This window comes from Pteropus alecto, unplaced genomic scaffold (assembly GCF_000325575.1).
Source record: "Pteropus alecto unplaced genomic scaffold, ASM32557v1 scaffold78, whole genome shotgun sequence".
Taxonomy (NCBI): Eukaryota; Metazoa; Chordata; class Mammalia; order Chiroptera; family Pteropodidae; genus Pteropus; species Pteropus alecto.
In genome coordinates, this window is record NW_006443124.1 from 216,409 (window position 1) to 233,630 (window position 17,222).

At 36.9% G+C, this 17,222-nt stretch overlaps 1 protein-coding gene across 5 annotated transcripts in view; it reads right to left on the bottom strand.

Annotated features, from left to right (window-relative positions):
* The window catches only part of STK32A (serine/threonine kinase 32A), a 94,384-nt gene that overhangs the window by 67,097 nt on the left and 10,065 nt on the right, over nucleotides 1-17,222 (bottom strand). The gene's annotated exons all lie outside the window — the stretch shown is intronic.

Consider the following 17,222-nt stretch of genomic DNA (forward strand, 5'->3'; position numbering starts at 1 on the left):
TCACTACAACCACTCTTTTGTATCTAAATGATTTCAGTTTCCCCAAGTAGGAAATTATTACACTCATAAATTTATAGAACGAGCCAATCTCCACGGCACAAATATCTAAGAGACAAGCATGAATATGTGTATGGAAGTCCACTGAATGGTGCTTTGAAGTTAAGATGACCTTTCACATCTTTCGTTTTGAAACTTCTGCTCCGAAAAGTCAGAGGCAGTAGACATTTAGCGTATGGGTGGCATGGGTTCTTAGGTCAGTGCTCGTGAAATGCCTTGTGATGAGAAGAACAAAGTACAGATTTTCCCAGACAGATGGAGATTTTTAGTTTCTTGCCTTGATGATCTTGAGAAAATGTTCCACTTCGTTTTCTGGTTTTTGAAATGAGGAATTTAGAGTAATAAAATTCCAAATGAGGAATCGTAAGAGCTTATTCAGAAAATATTGTGAAACACTAGAAGGTATCATTCTTTAAAAGATGTATTTTGTCTCTCATTTCAAGAATATTTAGATTAGCTAATCCTGAAAGAAAAAAATGATGAGTAAAGGGACCTCTTAAGGTCTTTCCAAGCTTTCCAAGGGATGAAAAATGTTTATAATATGAGTTAATCATCACTTCTGAACTCCCAAATCACTTTACTTCCAGCACAAAACCCATTTGATCACATGGGACAGCATGTATATTACAAATAATCCTGGATTTAGACTCAAAATATCAATGTGACTTGTGATAAATGGCAGACTAAGTCTACATTTTCTCATCTATAAAAATGAGCCTGACCCTTCTAGGTAAGAAGAGAACACTTTTTACCCAAAAAGTGCTAACAAAGCTGCTTGCTTACTTATGTCATTCACTAGACTATGTTATCTTCCAAAATTCATTGAGTTCTGAGTTTCTTTCATCCACTAGATCAGACGCTCCATGAGGGCAGAGATATGTCATTTTGCTCATGCTAGCAACTCAGAAAATTTCTGGCTTGAGATGGTTGAAGGCATAACTCTTTATACTTCCTATAGAGCCTAGCACGGTGATTTACACAGTTGGTTCTCAGCAAATAAATCTAATTGAGCTGTGATGGTACACAAGAACTCCTAAACAATTACGTCTTGTAAATATAAGCAGTGTGTGAGCATTTGGCTCTTCTAAGGAAGTGGTTTTCAAACTGAGTCAAGAACCATTCATAAGTCATGAAATAAATTAGTGGTAATGAGAAGCATTAAAAATTTAAATGGAACGGATTTAAAAACATCAGAAACACCTCAAATGTAGTGAGTAGTAGCGACTCTGAAACTTTTGTTTTGGTTTTATATATGTGTGTAGATAGATATGTACTGGATCATGATATAATTTTTTGGTATATTACCGTGTGTGGTCAAAATAACTTAAAACTCACATCTGTAAGTTTTCCCTTGATTTCAAACTGACATAACCAAAGCATTGATTTTTCTCACATTCATTACATGAGGCTAGCTATATATACACTATGTAGCATGGAAGTATTAAAACAAACACTGACCAGGATTTATTTGCAAATCTAAGATTTTATCTTGAGCCAATCCAATAACTCACTGAGATTTCTCCACTACTTGTCTAGCCCTAGAAGGTTATCATGACATTTTGACTCTCCTGGCATACATCAGGCACCTAGAAAGCATGAAGTTCCATTGTGATATAAATCCATTTTATGAACAATGTCTCTTTATAAGCCATTTTATGCTTTGATAAAAATGATAAAAGATTAGATGCAAGGTTTCCAATAAATTTCTACTAGCAGAAATGCCTTAATTAATGTCAGGTCAGATCTCAGGAAGTGACAAGCCTAAAGCTTTAAAGATAATGCATCTTACTGATGCCTTTATTTCTAGTCAATTAAAGAGCAGACTCCAGTCCAACACCATAGAGCCTAAAGTCACTTTTATGTATACTAATACAGCTCGTAGAAAGCCAATGACAGATCAAAAGTGACTGGAAGCAAAACCATTATTCTATCCCTACAGTCCCCTCTTAAATGTCTAAGTACAGCATCGCTAGTTAGAAGGAAGGCTGATTGAAAATGCAACCACACCTCATAAATTCAGACATAATGGGAGAAATCAAGTCAAAATCATGGATTATTTTGTCAACAGAAATCCAATGGTATTATAGGCATAAAGGATTTGCCTAAGGTGAATGTGGAATAGCGTACACACTGTGTACTTGAACCTTTGATCAACACATACAGTATTAGCCAGCAAATTATGTGTGGCCCACGGACCAAAGTGGGCCTGCAGCCTGTTTTTGTACCGCCTATGAGCTAAGATGGGCGTTACATTTTTAAAGGATAGTAAAAAAAAAAATAATAATCAAGAATATGCAACCGAGACCATATAAAAGCCAAAACATTTACCAGGTGGCCCTTTACAGAAAACTTTGCCAGCCTCTGGGACTGAGAGCAGGCGCTGGAGACAGACTGCCTGGGTTCAAATCCCAGCTCCTACAGTTAACAGAAATATAATCTAGGCAATTGACTTCTGTTTTCTGTTTCTTCATCTAGAAAATGGGGATGAAAATAATATGTACTTTATAGGGTTTGTAAGAAGAGAAAATGAGTTAACATATGTAAAGTACTTAGACTAGAACTGGCACTAACTACTTTTACTAGTATTACTACTATTACATGGGGAGGAGCCACCTTAAGCTGCTATCCATAGCCCATGGATATTATCAGGCAACGTGGAGGTAAACAGGAAGCCTCAGTGTCTTTTCAACAAGTTTGGGATTTTGTAGTCTATGGCGCATTGTTTTTTATAGTGTTTTCTTCCGTCTCTAAAGCAGTATTAATCTGTTGTGTTCACTTCTTGTGTCTTGTCCTCACATCAGGTTCTAAAACTTTTCTTCTGGTTCAGACAAAGGCTCTGGTCCCAAGAGGACATAAAGGACCTCCAGAGACACTGTAGGACACTGGGTCTTGGTGGAGTCTAGAAGGTAGCAGTTTAGTGTGGAGAGAGGAAGTGCTTGGTTCTCATGTACAGGGTTTGGCCGAGGTTTGTGGCCTGCGGAACAATCAGGCAGAAAAGGTGCAACCTTTGATACTTCTCTTATTTGCTTCAGATTCTTGCTTTCACACTGGTCTTCTAACCCCTTCTTTGCAATCATCATGTCAGTACAGTATCCTTAATGTTGCCTGGAGGTGTATCAGGTTAAGAGGTGAAATTAAATGGGTCTTGATGTTATATTACCTGGAACATTTTTAAAACTAAATATCTGAAAAGGACTTATTTTAGAGTTTTTTTTTTCTCTTTTGGGGGGTAGTGGTGAGGGAGGGCAGGTACACATTCTCCACTATCAACCAGACACAGAAATTCTATATGCATGAGGGATCCATTTATGTATGGGTTGGTACACCTTTCATTTTTATGTCTCATTTTATCCTTACAACAACCTTATGATCTACATAGATGGGATGCTTCAGCTTAGAGCGATTAAATAACTTGTTATGGTTATAAATTAATATAGCGACTAGTTTATAATTGGGTTAAGTTCTAAAGATGTTAAGTCAAAACTACACATGAAAATCCTCTACGAAGGTACCCCTTTGAAAATCCAAGGTCTTGCAAAAAAGACCCAATATGGCTCATGAATTTTATTTAGGGGCTATCATATAAAAAAAATGTTTAAACTTTAAATCACAGTTCCTTGGCAGGCTCAAATTCACTAGAGACATGTAGAAAGTAAGACTAACTGAGGAGACAATTAATTGACTGTTGTCGCAAAGCCACACCCAACACTTGAGTGTAAAAGTGGGCACCATCAACCCACCTGAGTTTGCTCAGTTACATTCATGTAAATTCAATATACACCTTTCTAATTCTGGACCCAGCCTTTGGACCACTATTTTTATAGTCTTTATTATGTATCTACCCATCCCAGAGGTAGAATCAAGGGAAGCAAGGTCAGATATCTTCACCTCTCTGTTAAGAATCATATGAGTCAAATCAAGTTTTTTATGTCTTTCTAACATAAACATGCTAATCATGGAATCCCGTGCTGATGTTTTTATTTTCTTTGTTTAACTTCTCATATCACTTTCCCAGTTTCAACATTCTGTGCAATTAACAGTGTCAGAGGAAAGAAAAATGGAAACCCTTTTTAGAGTTTTTAACAACACTGACACTTGCGATTTGAGAGAAGAGCATTCTAGAAAGTATAGCAGAAAATCTATTTTTTTCTATTTTTGAGGGAAAAAATATTTGTAAAATAAGTTATTTTTTTCCTTAATTTTTTTTCCCAATCTTAGAAGTACCAAATCATGAACATATGTGAGAATATTGAGAACTGCACTCCTTGATGTTTATTTTATTTAAATCTTTCTATTGACGAGGGAATAAGGACACCAGCTGTGTGACCTTAGATAAGTTACTCAATTTTTCCAAATCACAATGTCCCCACCTGTTTAACCTCACCCACCAGTGATTTTGAAGATGGGATGCTATAAACCAGAAATATGATATCTGGCCCACTGACAACTAAAAATTACAAACGATTTTTTTAAAAGCACAATTATGCAATGAAAATTAAGTCTTTCCATTCCAAAAATTAAACTCCATTCCCAGAAGGCAACCACTGTTAACAAATTCTTGTGTACAGGTAGGTAGAGAAAAGCTCTTTAACGATACACAAGAATTGAACAGTGGTTGACCAATTTATTAAATTGGTTAAAGAATTTGTTAGCAATGGCATTATACTATCATTCCTATAGGAACATAGATTAAAACCCTTTCTAAATAATGATACTATCTCTGTCCATTCATACCATCACACACAAATCTAATTATTTTAAAGCTCCTTTTTTATTTCATTGTGTAAATGTGCCATAAAATATTTAGCCTATTGAGGGACTTTCAAAAATGCCTCAGTTATCTGCTATTACTTAAAATACTACTGCAAACATTCTTGATCAGCTTTTGTCCACATTTGTAGACAAACTTTATAAAAGAACTGCAAGGACAAAAAATATGTGAATTTTCTAATCTAATAGATATTACAAACTAATCTTTCAAAGATGTTGCATTAAATCTCTTTCCTACCAATAACACATAAGAAAGACTTTTGTCCACTGTCTTGCCAACACTGTTAAATCAATCGTCCTTGATCAGACAAGTAAAAAATTTTGAGTTACTGTTTTACTTTACATTTCTTTGAATGAAGCCTCATTTTTGTATATTTTTTCAGAGAACTACCTATTCATATATTTTCCTGTTTTCAATGAGTTATTGGTCTTTTTGATTTGCAAGCACATTAAAAATGTTAAACAAATTAACTCTAGCATATCAAGAATATTTTTCTAGACATTTGGCTTTTAAAGATGACTTTAAAGCATCTTTAATAATGTAAAAAACTTAAGTTTTACATTTATATTTGATATAGTCAAATGTATCAATTTTTTCCTTTTTGTCTCTCTGGGTTTATGTCTTTTTTAGAAAGGCATTTTTTTTTTACTTCGATTATTAAAAGCATGTAATTATATTTTAAATCAATACCTTTTGACATGCATTATTATTGTTACTGTTGCTTTCATTTTTGCAATCTTTTTCTTAAATACAACCTTAGATTAAATTGTCATGTCTACTCCAGATATATAAAATAAACAAGCTTCCAAAAAGTCCTTCTGCTAAGTTAAAACAATTGATAATTTCCTTGTATACAGTTATGCCAATGTGATTGTTAAAAAGTAGATGTTTTTAAAGTGCACTGGGAGAACATCCTCTTAAAACAGACCCTCTGTAACTTGCTTATACTGATAATTTATTTGGTAAATGCTTTGCTTGCACAGCACAGTGTGATATTATTATGTTATTTGGTCCCGATCAATAGCAAATTAAATGAGTGTAGTTTGATCAAGTTCAAGAGTACCAGAACAAGATAAATTCCTCAAGAGAAAAAAAAAACTACAGTTGACCCTTGAACAATATGGGGGTTAGGGCTGCTGACCCCCTGCATAGCTGAAAATCTGTGTATAACTTTTGACTCCCCAAACACTTAATTACTAATAGCCTACTTTTATGGGAAGCCTTACTGATAACATAGTCGATTAACACTTACTTGTATGTTATATGTATCATATACCGTCTTCTTACAGACATTGTTCACAAACTCAGTCTATGTCCGCTGTGTTCATTTACTACCGATTCCTTACACAGTAATAGCCAGGCATTGTGCCAGGTACTAGGGAGAAAGAAAGCCAATTTGTCTGCCTTTATGGTACTTACAGTCTAGTAGGACAACAGACTAACAATAGCTAATATCTAACATTTATGGAAGGAGTATCAGACATTATTCTAAACACGTTACATATATTTTCTCTCTTTTCCATCAATCATGTGATTTTAGATGAGCAAACTGTAGCCCATAGTAATTAAGTAATTTTCCCAAGGCCACATTGCAGGCAAGTGGCAGTGTGGGAGAGTCTCATTCAAGTGGACTCTGGAGCTGCGCTCAAACAGTGTTCTTTACCGTGGCCCATTAAACACAAATAAGTGTGCCCAAGAAAGCAGAACAAGTAGCTCAGAGCCAGGCGAAGACTTGGCTGACAACAGAATTCATATTTCTGCTTCTCCTCGTCTTATGCAGGACCTTTCTTTTTCATGGACCCCGTCTCACACAACTGGTCCCACCAACCATGTGTAGTCACTGGTATCTGTCACTCATCATGTCCCATATGCCTAGCCAGAAGCCTTAGTCCGGGAATAAGACTGTATTCCAAGCCATTTTAATCCACATTCTCATGTAGGATTCTCTGATCTGGAAATGCACGTTTCCTTCTCTCGCACAAAGAACGTGAGAACAGAACTGACTGAATGTAAAAAAGCAGATCAGTAGGTGCAAGGGAATAAAGCTGACACATGGAACAAAGGAGAATCACGAGATAAAGGGAGAATCCTGATGGCATTAAGTGTGTAGCTCTATGTCCATATAGGTTTTATTTTGATTACTCTGCAGGCATCTCCAATATCCTTCCAATAATTCAATTTTTAATTTTTATTTTTTAAGCAGAATTGATTTAAGTTCCAACTAACACAAGCACTGCTGCTGTAGGGAGAAGAAGAGAGGTCATGGGAAAGTATAGCAGAAACAGCCAATTTGGTCCAGGGAAATGCAGCAGGGCATCCTAGAGGCAGTGATTAAACCGGGAGAAAAGTGCTGCAAAGGACTTGCTCTTTCTAGTCTTTCCCATAGATAGTCTTCCTTTTTATCCCTGAATTGAACTGGACTATCAGAATGATAACTCCCAGGAAAAGAGATGAAACATATACATAAATCACTGCATTCTAAAGTAATATGTATGTTTGGAGAGCCCCAAGAGGGGTCCCACAGTGATTCCCAAATGTGCCCATCAAAATCACACAAAACACCTTCTACAACTGCATATTCACGAGCTTCATCTGAATCAGACTCTGGAGGCTAGACCTAGGAATCTGTGTTTTAATCTCCATGAACAATTTTGACTAAACCGGCCTAGAACCAGTCTGCAGGTCTGTCTTTTAGGAATCACTGCTCTCGACAATCAAAGCCACAGGGATTCTAAAGCAGGAAAAATCTCTTCCTTCTGTAAAAGATAAAAGGTCATTGGTGAGGGGGAGTATTTCAGCTGGGCGTTGTAGAACGAGTAGGAGTTCAACAGGTGACCGAGCAGAGGAGAACAGGGAGGATGTACTAACTGAGTGACTGCAACCCTGGTGTGAAGAGGATCTCAGCAGATAACGTTATTAAATCAATGATCTTGAGTCTCCCCTTCTACCCATGCCCTTATGCCCATGAGTTTGAAGCAAATTAATAGCGGTGTCTATAAATTACAGTTCAGGCCTCTGTTGCCTGCACTGCACCACATCTTAGGTCATAGTTGATAATTACATTCACTATCTATTAAGTACATACGTGTGTAGGCACTGTCCAGGCATTTTACATACATTATCTTCTTTAATCCTCACTCAAACACCATGAGGTAGTAATATGACTGCTACTTTGTAGGTGATTTATAGACTTCAAAAAAAAATCTCCTAGGGGTACGGTTTGGACTTGAATTTGACTGTGTGGCTCCAAGTTTCTTAATAATGTTACAGAGGAGTTCTAGAAGTTTCATGATACAATATAGTGGTTATGAGCATAAAACTCTGGATTTGGGTTTTGGCTGTACTACTTACTAGCTATGAACTTTAAGTATTTAACCTTTCTGAGTTTTAGTTTCTTCCTCAAAAATTTTGATCCTGTATAGTATCCCTTCTATAGTTATTATGAGGACTAGGTGAAATAAGCCATATCAAAGGTGCTTATCAAGTATTTTTGGCACAAAGTAAGAACTCAATAAATCTAGCATTATTATTGCAGATTTTTGTTATTGGTAAGAGATGAGTCGCCTTAGCATCAGCCCAGAATATCACTTCTCTTGCCAAAACATTAGGCAAAATGATGCCAGGACTTTACACAGAACAAATTGCCAAGAATATAACCTCCATGGAGGCAGACACTGAGCCCGTCCTACTTATCACTCTGTCTACACTGCTTGGAGCCATGTAGGCACATGGTAAACACTTGTTATGTGGAGGGAGGAGGCAAAGTTTTACAGAATATGAATGGCTATGGAGGAAAAATTTTAAAGATATTTTCTTTTATGTTGGTTTCCTGGAATATCACCATTTACAATATGTACCTCCTAAGAAATGTCTTACGACAACTTTTTATCAAAAGGCTTCTTCATGAGCTAGGCAATAAAGAAAGTCTCCATCCGATTGTTGTTTAAGTATGATAACTTCGGATTTCTCTGAAGACAATGGATTTACATCTTAAATACCTCAAGGACTGACTGACTCATTTTCTGAGCTCAGAAGCATCCAGAGCTGCCATTCTCATGTCCTATCAACTTCACAATCACCAGCTATTCCCAGGTAAAGACATGGATGAAAACCCCTAGGAACAGCAGGATAATTAACAGCAGAAGTCAGGGGGTATTTGATATGTCATCACTGCATCTTTCAACAGAAGTTAATGTATGAAACTAGCACAGAAACATACCAACTATATTACAGTCTACCGTGTAACTCATCAGAGCGAAGATGGAATCAGTGCCTCTTCTAGGTCCTGTCACTTTGCCCATTTTTAAGAACGGACATTGCATGATTTGCCAAGAAAGGGAGAAAAATGACAGGAAAAAAAATCGAAGCTTTCATTAAAAATATAGTTCTGGTGGACTTTATAGTTTTCCATTAATTAAATGAATGTTTGGTCATGCTACATTCCCAAATGGAAGCTGTTAGAAAGAAAGATTCACTTTTATCCTTTAAGACAATCACAGTAAGATAGGAAAGAAGCTAAAATCACTTCTCTAGAAGCCACAGCTTTGCTAGTAAGTCAAATAAACAAATATTCATCGAGTATCTGTGTACCCAAGACTTTGCTAGACACTGACGGAAAAACAAAAGGAGCTTGGGACTAACTCACCTCAGGAAACTGAGTGTGACTTGTTCAGTAATATTTGAAGAACATGAAACCTGGATAATCAAATGTACTTTGTCTCATTTAAATTTTATTTTGTTACAGTGTATGTACCCTCAGAATCCAGTTTTTCACCTTTCTAGAATTAGATGAGTATAAATAAATAAGTATACAGGCAAATAATTAGAGAAACCAATAAAAGCAATCAAGTTTTAACATTTGATGTAGAAAGAGGCTCTACAGACCTTTGGAGAAGGGAAAGAATATTGTAGCATAAATATTTTGCTTATTGAAGATTGAATACTTCAATGAAAAATAAAAAAATTATGTGGGTCAAACAGAATTGCATTGGAATCCTAGCTCCACCATTTACAAGATAAATGAAATTAGGAAATTTACCTGACCTTTCTGAGCTTCAATTTCTTGTTCACAGTGAGGATTATTTGCTATGTAAAACTAATATGCTTTGGGTATGAAAAATATAGAAAAGTAGAAAGAAAAACAAAATCATCTAAAGATAACCATATTAATATTTTGATCCATTCTATCTTTTTAATGTTCTTATTTTTTATCAAAGTCATACATATATATAAGTTTACAGTTTAAAGAGTCAAATAGTTCTAATAGGTTTATCATAAAACACTGATATTAGTCCCATGATCCATTTTTTCTCACTTTCCAATCTTCCTAGCCAAGAAACTAAAATTTTTACCTCTTTTAGCTAATACATTTGGTAGGTTTTGCCATATCTTCTAAATAGTATAATTTTGTTGTTTCTTTTTAGTTTTAGGCATTACTTATTGAATTTGCAAGATGGCAGGCAGGGATTTGGCTCACTCTCCTGATCTTTTGGTTTTACCCTAATATGCTCTCATCTTTCAAAAATAGCTGTATCTGATATAATTTCAATTAAATCAGTATTCAATATTCGTTATTATGAGTATGGAAGTTGTATGTGCACCTGAGTAGTAAGCCAGGATTAGTTTTCTTGCATAATGTTTCGGTTTGGGGGCGGGGGTTGATAACTCTTGTTTATATGTGAGTTTATTTTTCTATATCTTTTTTCCTCATTCAATCTCATAGTCTTCTCCAGTTGTCTAAATTTCCTTTCAACATGTCCAAGCACATCAGCAACATTGTCATCTCTGAAAATGTCTCTACCAGAGCATCTGGATTGTTTATCTTTCTTGCTTTACAGCTGTCATCCTGGGGCTCCCCTTAACCATCATCATGGGAATTTCCATTACTCCTCTTTAATGATGGATTCCCTGCTTATTGCATGCAATATCTCCCTCTTGTATTACTTCCTCGTTTGTCTGGACTACATCCTACAACAGCTTTGTAGGAAAGATTTCACAGGAGGTAAATTTTTGAAGCCTTGAATGTATAAAAAATGTTTTCTTTTTTTATAACTCACACTCAATTAAGAGTTTGGCTGAGTATTGAATTCCAGGGTGGAAATTCTTTTCCCTCATAATTTTGAGTCATTGCTCTCTTTAATTTCTAGCTTTTGCATTGCTGTTTAGAAGTCTAAAGCGATTTGGGTGCCAGACCCTTTGATGTAATGGTTTTCTTCTCTGGAAACTTACAGAATTGTATATTTGTATTGAACATTTTGAAATGTCATAAAGACGTATGCTTATTTTATTCATTGTGCTGGGTACTGGAGAGGCTCATCAATTTGGAAACGTATGTCCTTAAATTCTGGGCTGCTTCTTTTTTTCCTTTAACTTATGTAGTGATGGTTTGTTCCCTTTTATTTTCTTTCTCTATCTCTGTACCTCTTACTGCTTAGAACCAGAACTCCTAGGTTGGGCCCTTAAATTTTCTTATATTTACCCTCTAGTTTCTATCTTTTTTGTTGGCTCATTATTCTGGGAAATTTTCTTAAAATTACCTTCTAAACCTTCTTTGAACTTTTCCATTCATTCTATAATTTTTGTTCTCATGCTAAATTTTTGATTGATGAGTCTGCCTTGGGAGTGAATATGGAAACAAATGGATGGATCTTGACAATAGTAAACTTCACTCCAGAAAGCCATGGCTAGGATGTTGAGTTAGCAAAACTCTAACGTCGGTAACGTTCCATCCTCCTCCTTCCTGGGTTGGCCAAAATCTCCAGAAAAGACTCTCTCATTCTCTTATCTGGAGGGTGAGGCCCCACCTGCCAGTGTCATCAGAGCCAAGAGGGAAAAGAGGGCCGAGGGCCTGAGCACCCAGGATGCATTCATTACCTTGATTTTTCATTTTTTTTTTTTTCATAAGGCAACCCCTGCCCTCCATGTGCCAGGTCTTACTGGTTAAGGGGCTCTCATTTCTGGAGGATAAACCACAGTGTGAGGCGGAGATGACTAGTTTTTTTCTTTTGAGAAAGTGGTAGAAGGGATATGACCAGTTGTTCTATTTTATAATTATAAAGCTTGCTTTTAAATATATATTTAAACACACATTTCTTAAGAGCTGCAATAAAGTTTATCTACCTTTATATTAGATAATCCCTAAAATGTTCACTATAACAAACATTGCGACCATCGTCTTCAGTGCAAACTCACTGAGTAAAGTAAGCAAGCAAATTGTAGTTACCAATCAGGTACATAAAACCTAAGCAGAAATTCTTTTTAATGTTTCAATCGAGTCTTAGAACTTTTTTTTTTTTTTGCATGTTATACTCTGGACAGAAAATGAAGACATTATCAAAGTGGCAATGACTTCAATATTTTATAAAAGTAAATCAAAATTATCGCATAAGGTATCATACAAATTAGGTTGATTAAAAAAGATTGAGGATTGAGTGATGATGATGATGATGGTGAAATGAATTGTGAAAGACATGCATGAAGGTTATTAAAACTGTCCTTGAAATAAAAAAGAATAGAGGAAGACAAGCAAAGCCCAGGAGTAGTGATGAACTGTGTAATTAACTCCAGGGAAAAAAGGTATAATATGTCAAACTCCTAACACCAGTAATAATGAGGTCTCAGGGATACGCCTGTGAGTTACATCAGAAGTGAAGATGAATGTCACTGTGAAATGAAAAGGCTCTGTTCTCTGAGAACAGGATTCAATGGTAGGCACATAATGGGTGTTTGACATATTCTTATTGAAAAGCAATCCCCTACGTTTACTTAATTTTATAAACCCATTCTGGTTGGCCATCCTGGGAAGACATCTAAAACTGAAATAAATGAGATTCATTTTATATCAAGATTCAGGATCTAGCCATGTGGCTGTCTGATTTCAGGTCAGTGGCTTAATCTTTCTATGCCTCAGTCCTCCCATGTTCAGATTGTAGACTGGTCTGATGATAAAATGCATCATAACTGTTAAACATCTCTGCCACCCCCGCTAACTAGAATGTTACCGAGTGGTGAGTACATCTTCACATCCCCTGTTTTTAAATTGAATTCCATGGCATATTCAGTATCTGGATGGGTAGGAGGGGGTGGGTAAGAGTCCAAAAGATAGTCTCTGTCTGGCCACCCATGAAGCAAACTGGCAGCCTGGGGCATTGGTGGTCACTGCCATGCCCCATCGGGGGATGTCACAGGGGTACTCACCCCCAGCCATCCCTATATCAGCACCCAGACCTATGCCATAGACAGTAGTTGGGAGGGGCCAGGGTGACCCCAGGAGCAACCAACTTAGACCCCTTTTGGGGGGAGGCGGCAGTGTGTGAGCCCAGGCTCTGAGGTATGGACCACTGTCCCATCAGACCTCACTTACAAACACAGATTCAAAGCTAAAATTAATAAGAATTTAGAGACAGCACCTGCAGGTCATTAGAGCCCAAGCGCAGGGCCCTTCTGCATGCATGGTCCTGTATGCCTGCATTGGTTCCACATGGATGCAGCCAGCCCTGATTCCTGGTCACATGATATATTAGTTTCTTCCCTTCATATTGGTTGATTCCCACCAGCATAGACTTGCTTTAGTATCACCTCTTTAATAAAAAAAATAGAAAGAAAGAAAGAAAAATTCCTCCTTTAACATTATATTCAGCTTCAGCTACTGGCTTATTTCTCTGCTTCTCTTTAGATCAAACTTCTTGAAAGAGTTGGCTACACTTGCTGTGTCTATGTCCTCAACTCCCATACACTCCTAACTCCCCATAGTCTGGCTCATGCCTCTGCAACCCCAATGAGCTGCTTTTGTCAGTATCTCCAATAACCTCTGGGTCACCTAATCCCATAATTCTCGCTTTACTCAACCATGTAGGACTATTCAGCATCAGTGATTGCCCCCTCTCTCTTAAAATACTCTTCTCTCTTAAGTTTTAGAACAAATGTTTTTTCCTTCCTCACTGGCTGTTCCTTTCCAGTTTCCTTAGATGAACTGCTTTCCTCTGCCTAACATTTGAATATTAGGGTACCTCTCCTCTTTTGTTTCCATATTTACTCCCAAGGCAGACTCATCAGTCCCCATAGAATTAAAACCCATGTCGTCGTTATATCTCCAGCTCCGACTTTCTCACTCTTCTCTGGCCACTCGACCCCAGCCTCCTACTTAAAATCACTATTTAAATGTCTCACAGTCATTTTATGCATCCAAACTAGGGCTCTTGACTACACGCAAATGTGTCCCAACCCCTCAGCACTCCCTCTTCTCTATCTCCGCAAAATGCCACAGCCATCTACCTGACTACTCAGGCAGAAATCTCAGGTTCATTCTCGATTTTGTTCTTTCCCTCTTATCCCACATTCAAACCATCAGTAACTTCCGATTATGTTATGTTGAAAATGAATGTGGAATAAACTCTCAGCTTTCCATCCCCATTGCCAGTCTGTTAGCCGAGGCACCGTCATCTTTCAATTAAATGTCCTAGTTAAAACAAGTCACCTATGGGTCCCACCACTGATTTCAGCGACTTAAATAAGTTACCTACATAGCACTTGTTGAAAATTATATAGTTCTAAATTTCAGTGATCAGAAAATCCCATCCCCCTAAAAATAAAACTAGGAGAGAAAAGGAAAGTCAATATTGGGTAGCTTTTATTTTTTATTTGCCAAGTAAGGGCATTAAAAACTTTGATGATTATAATAATGGTAGTAATAACAGCTAACATTTATTGAGCAATTACCATGTACCAACACCATGCTAACCACTTTTTATAAATAATCTCTTTTTATTCCCACAAAAGCTATGTGAGGCAGGTACTGTTATTAGCCCCCTGTTACAGATGAGAAAACTGGGGATCAGAGAGGTGAGTCACTTGTCTAAGTTCTCACGATGAAAAAGAATTTTCTATATCCGCAACCCTTAAATATTAAACAAGTACACAGAAAGGATGTAACCTTAGAATTAAAATTGTAAATAATTTTAGCTCTATGAGAAGTTTATTATATTTTCCTCCTTCTCTTTTCACCACGGACTAAGTAAAACATAGCCATAGGTTGGCATTCATCCACGAAGGATGTCTAGGAATCACTGATTGAACCTCTCTGACACCATAGCACTAGTTAAGATTGGAGGTCAGCTCTAGAGCATATCACTTGTGATCCACTGATGAAAAATTACTTAGCTGGCTCACTAACCATTCACTATTCCAAATGGTTGGAAGCAAATAATTGCCCATAATACATGTGGGGCTTGGCAGGTCTTTTAAGAATATATTTGGAAGTTCTCCAGACAAGCAGCCTCCAAGGCCAATTGGTGGCACCAGTTTGCAGAGTCAGCACTTCCTTTTAATGAAACGTGGTGCCCCAGGGAGTCTGGGATTTACTGGTGCCAAGAGCAAGCAATGGGCACCAACGGCTTCTTTTCCTGCTGCCTGGACCCCAACTCATGAATTCGCTCAGAAATCAGAAATACATTGGCTATTTCTTTAGAACAAATTGGGAAGTAGGACAGTAGGGCAGGATAGGGGGGATTAATACCCTCAGTTGTTGGATACCCCTCAGCTGAATGAACGCTCCTAGTAGGAAATGAATTACAGGTTGTATCTGCTTAATTAAACACAATCTGTATGGCTATCAATTAATATGTATTACAAAAACAGTATATTTTACCTCTAAAACACTAGATTTATTCAGTCAAGTATTTCCACTGGCTCACGCTGATCAACCAAAGCAGGATCACTGAGGAGTGAAAGTGTGAAGCATCCACAGAGAATGGATATCAGTTTCCTTACCCACTCTCTCAGGTAAGGCTAGAGGGTTATGGCTGGGGCCATAGAGAGGCCCCCAATGCCATAAATAAATGTCTGCAGGATGCTTTAAAGAAGGAGTCAGCACAATATGGCTTATAGGCCAAATCTAACCTGCCATTTATTTTTATAACGCTTGTAAGCTAAGAATGACTTTTATATTTTTGAAAAGCTCGGAAGGAAATAAAAATATTTTGTGTTAAGTGAAAATGATATGAAATTCAAACTTCAATGTCCGTCAATAAAATGTTATTGGCACAGAGCCACATTCGTTTGTTTCCTCATTATCTGTGACTGCTTTCATGCTGCAGTGGCAGAGCTGAGTAGTTGTGACAGAGACTGTGTGAACTGCAAAGCGTAAAATATTTACTATCTGGCCTGTGCAGAAAGAAAAAATTAGAAATAAAAAATACAGGCTACGCAAGTATAAAACAAGGTTAATATTACTTATTTTACTGTAAAAATGCCTCCAGAAATGAAAAAAGAAATTGTTCGGGAGGAAAAAAATAAAGCCTGTGCCAGTCTATTGAATTCAAAATCTATAACCATAAATTTTGCTGTCCTTTCATCATATAAACTGTGCTGTGTCCTATTTTAACAAGAGTGTTGTTCCATCATTGGCTTTTTGTGTGTGTTTCCAAATAAAATTTCCATTAATGGTCATATAGCAATGCTAGTTAAAATCACTGTATATTTCATAAGACCCGAATTTCTGAAATGATGGCCAACAGGCTTTACTGTAATTAGGTTTACCCCTGAAAGGCCATAAAACAGAAGCTAGATATCCCCCAAGGCGTTCACTCTTGTTCTCATTGAAGACAAGAGGCTTGGAAGGCCAATCATATTGTCTAAAGCTGAAACTGGCTTACAGATTTAGTTTTCTAACCTAAGTAGTTTCCCAAATCTCCCTTATTGAGATCCACAGAATATTGTGTGCAACAAGTTATTAAAAGGTTTTTTACAAAAGTGGTTTCATTTTGAAATAAGTTTGAAAAGTGTCAGAATGCTGAGATTTTAGTATTGTAGGACATTTCGGAAGCTTTAATATGTTACGGTGCATTTTGAACCTCTGAAGGCAGGATGTAAATTCTTAATTTGTTTGAGAATCTACATGCACTCATAACTCACTGCCCGGGGAACATGCAACTCAAACACTAGGTCAGTCTTTGAGGTTGTTTTCTTGGCTGTCTAGTTTTTTTCTCTTTGAATCTTCCAATCCCTTGGGATGGGAGAAATAAAGCCCTCACAAGTTCAAAGTGTTTGTCACTATAAACTGTTGGATCTGAGGTTATTTATGACAAATGCCATAACTAAATGTTAGACTGTTTGTTCAGGATGACTTAATTTTTTAAGAAGCCAGTTCTCCCTAGAGAATTTTTCTTTTTACTTTCCCAATCATTTTAATGCAAAATAGTAAATAATATAAGGCAACTTTACTTAAGTTTGAGAGGGTAAAAGTACGAATGAAATTCATTTGCCTACCTGATTGTGTACAAATATGCAATGCATTAAAATAACAAAGAAGATTCCCAAAGTCCTTCTCTGCTAGAATCAATTCAGTAACCTCCCATTTCTTTTGGATTGCAAATCTGTGGCCAATTTTTTTTGTCCT